We start from the raw sequence: 3,626 nt of genomic DNA on the forward strand, positions 1-3,626 counted from the left end.
GATTCCCTTAACTGAAAATTCTGCCAAGTAAGAAAAAAGGTTACTTTGAGTGAACGCCGTGGCTACTAATTGGTTTGTCGTTCACTTATTAATGCTTGGTGCTTGTTCGTTGCACGACTCGGTTAAAGCTTGTTAGTTTTTCTTGATGGGTAGCTGACTGTAGGGTGATTTAATAACTAAGTTATTGTGTATGTTGCAAGTCCGGCTCAAGGGAATGGTTTGTTGGCTTATTGGAATCGTTTGTTCCTGTTTTGGCTTGCTACTTCTATGGTTTGTTGCAGAATCTGTTTTCACGTGCAGTTAGCTTGTTAGGCCGTGACGCAGGTTAATTGGCTTAATTTACTACAGGTGGAACGTCATATGATTTAATGCCTCTATTTTGTGTTGACGGCTGTAGCCGCTGAAGGCAAGCAGGATGCCCCACCTGCTGCGGTTGCTGCTGCAACAGAACCTGTTGGAAGTGCAATTGTCGCGGCTGCCATGTTTGAAAAGTTCTTTTTTTTGTTCAAATATCTATCAACTCATTAGCCTCCTCCCGAGCAACCTCGGCAACTGAACCTATCAAATATTCAGATATTTGGAAGCCAATGCAACTTTATTCCCATGCAAACCAACTATCATTAATGTACTGGCCTTGTTATCTGAAATCCCCTGAACACCTGAGCTGGCCCAAAGAAGCTTTATTCTCTTGACACCAATCACCATTAACGGTTGCAATAGTCCCTAAAAGTTTAATGAAAATAGCAGTACAAAAGCCAATTGCATTCTTCGAAGGTTGCAATTTTTTTAGACGGAGATGTGTATAGAACTTCTAATATTCCCCTATCACGAAAGCATTGCTACACTATAACCATTCTAGGTGGAGGTGCACCAAAGACTTTCACACCCTCCAGAAAACCCCGCATAACATTCCTTATATCAACTACTTATACTACCTGAACAAATGCACGTTTGCCGTGGTATGGCGATGCACACAATATCAAATCATCACTGTTGCACACATGAATCTTGTGTCCTCGTATCAAATATTCGAGCATTTGAAGTGTAGACAGAGGCATAGAAAAAAATCCAGAAACAAGTTCTAAATACGAAAGAATCAACATATTACGTTGATTATTCTGTTTTATCCCCATTAACTCTCTATCCAACTCTTTACCTCGGTGGATGAACAAATCATTCTTACAATTCCTAAATCATTCATCGCTGCTAATAAGAACCTCCAAACCTTGGAGAGCAATAGTACAAACGGATTCAAGAATAATATCAGCAACTTCTTTGGGATCGAGCAAGATAGAAGGACGAGTGAAAGGTCTTTTGAGAGGTGCGAAATCAACATGTGTGATGGATCTGATAGTTTCTAATTGAGAGGCTATGGAAGTTGCCATTGATAGATTTTGATGAATCCCAAGTACAAAAGTCATCCAACATGGCACTCATGCACCAGCTATCCCTGATCAGGGTTTCAAAACCACACCCAAAGCTCCTCATATCAAGCCATGTGGCCACCATTAGGGTACAGAGGTCAAGTTCATTACACTGAAGGTCAAACACAAGATCTTTTAGAAGTAAAGCCAAGAATTAAGGTTGGGATGCCCAGATGAATGTCACGATATAGACTTCAAGAGTCAAGGCCCCAAAGACTCAAACAATCAGAGTTTCAACCCATATGATGAGGAAGACCACAAACCTTGAATCTATGATACTTGTTAGCAAACGTTAATCATGAATGAATGATGGGCATGAGTAAGACATGGATGAGGGTAAATGGGTCTCAAGTTATAGGTTAGATGAAAAGTAAAAAAGGGGAGGACAAATTTTGGGGTATGACATATATAAATAACTATCACCTTTCATCACGGTTGGTAATAAAAACAGTGGTGATATACATTGTCAATCACATTTTTATCACGATAAATGACTAATTATTGGTGTTGGGATTCAAACCCTTTCACTCCGTGTACCTTTCACTACGGTTGTTTCATTTGACCGTCATGACATATTCTTTAGTAATACAAAAAAAACGCCCATAAATAAACTATTATCATAGTTAACAGTATGACTATGGTAAAACTGATGTAACTTAGTGTATTTTCTTTGAATTTTAAAGTAGTGTAGTGGTATAATCATCAATTACTTAGTGCATTTTCTTTGAATTTTTAGCCATATATATAACATAATATTAGTTTATTCTTTAAATATGTTTTTTTTTGGAAAAGTAGTTTCTAAATACTTCAAATTCAAAATTGAATTTGACGGTAAATTTTCTTTAGTTAAATAAATTAGAAAATTAATTAATTTTTAAATATTTATCAATATCCAAATATCCAAAATCAAAATTGCACTATGCTACATGTTTCAAGTTTGTTCATCAAACTCACCAGTAAACTTAGTAAATTTAAGAATTTTAGTCCATAAAAGTAATTAAGTTTAGAAGTTGAGATAAACATAAATAAAGGGGGAGGGGGTGTTGAATTATGACGTTTACTTTTTTAAAAAAAAAATTGAAACTTCCAAGCCTAAAGTATATTGGAGTGGAAAGTAAAGAGAATGCGAAAGAGATCCACATTGTCATACCCCAAAATTTGCCCGTTAATCTTTCAACACATTTTTCAAGACATTGATCTTAAAGGAACAAAGGCCCAGCACACAGGTGGCCCAATCCAGAAAATGACTTAAACTGGCTTGCTCGCTAGGCGAGCAAAATCCTTCGCCTAGCGAACCCTTCGCCACACCACTCGCCTATCGAAGCTTGCGAATACCAGAAATTTTGGGCTTCATTCTGAGCCCATTAGGTCACAAAAAATCATTATAAATACCACAACTTCAGTCAGAAAAAGGGACGACGGACGGACGGAGACAGAGAGAAGGAACATCAAACCCTGGAGGCTAACCCAGAGAATTCAGAGCAACCCTAAAGGAAACCCTGAAGGAAACTCATCTGCACAAAAGGTTACCTCCGCCCAACTCAATCCGGCGCCAACCCTAAGAGTGACTTGCCAATTCAAGGTTGCAATTCAATTGCAAACAGGTTTGCATTACTATTACCGCTTTATGCTCCCAATTTTCATGTGATATTATAATTAAATTCATAAGTATATTTGAGGTTTTGCGTGTGAATTTAAGTATGCATAGAGATCCTGAATGTTTAACCATGTAATTCCTGTAGTGAATGCCATAGGGTTTGGAGCTTGTTGAAATCGTACTGCTCTAAAATTCAAAACCCACAGCCGTTCGCTAGCACATCGCTAAGCGAACATGTAGCGAGCGTTCGCTAGGCCTTCGCTAGGCGAGGCAGCAGCGAACATGACAGTCGCTGACTTTTCTGTTCTGATCTTTGCTCATCTGACATGTTTTATTATCACCATGCATGGTTTACCTAACATCATTACTGTTGTGATTCCTTTTGTTCGGTGCAATTCTCGATTGCACCCTGATTTGGTATTCTGACTTGTTTGCTGAATTTTGTAAGGGTTCCCATATTCCCGGAAAAGGTAGCTGGCTAGGTATTCCACTTTATTTGTGGGATACCCTTGTGGAGATTCATCCTAATTACTTAATTGATTTCAATGTGGAGATTCATCCTAATTACCTAATTGATTATAAAATATTGCCTTTGAATATGTGAT

At 38.1% G+C, this 3,626-nt stretch overlaps 1 pseudogene; it reads right to left on the reverse strand.

Annotated features, from left to right (window-relative positions):
• Positions 1-505: 505 nt before the first annotated feature.
• On the reverse strand, positions 506-1,385 carry LOC127080487 (uncharacterized protein At3g06530-like; annotated as a pseudogene).
• Between the last annotated feature and the right edge of the window lie 2,241 nt (positions 1,386-3,626).

This window comes from Lathyrus oleraceus, chromosome 5 (assembly GCF_024323335.1).
Source record: "Lathyrus oleraceus cultivar Zhongwan6 chromosome 5, CAAS_Psat_ZW6_1.0, whole genome shotgun sequence".
In the NCBI taxonomy this organism is placed as follows: Eukaryota; Viridiplantae; Streptophyta; class Magnoliopsida; order Fabales; family Fabaceae; genus Lathyrus; species Lathyrus oleraceus.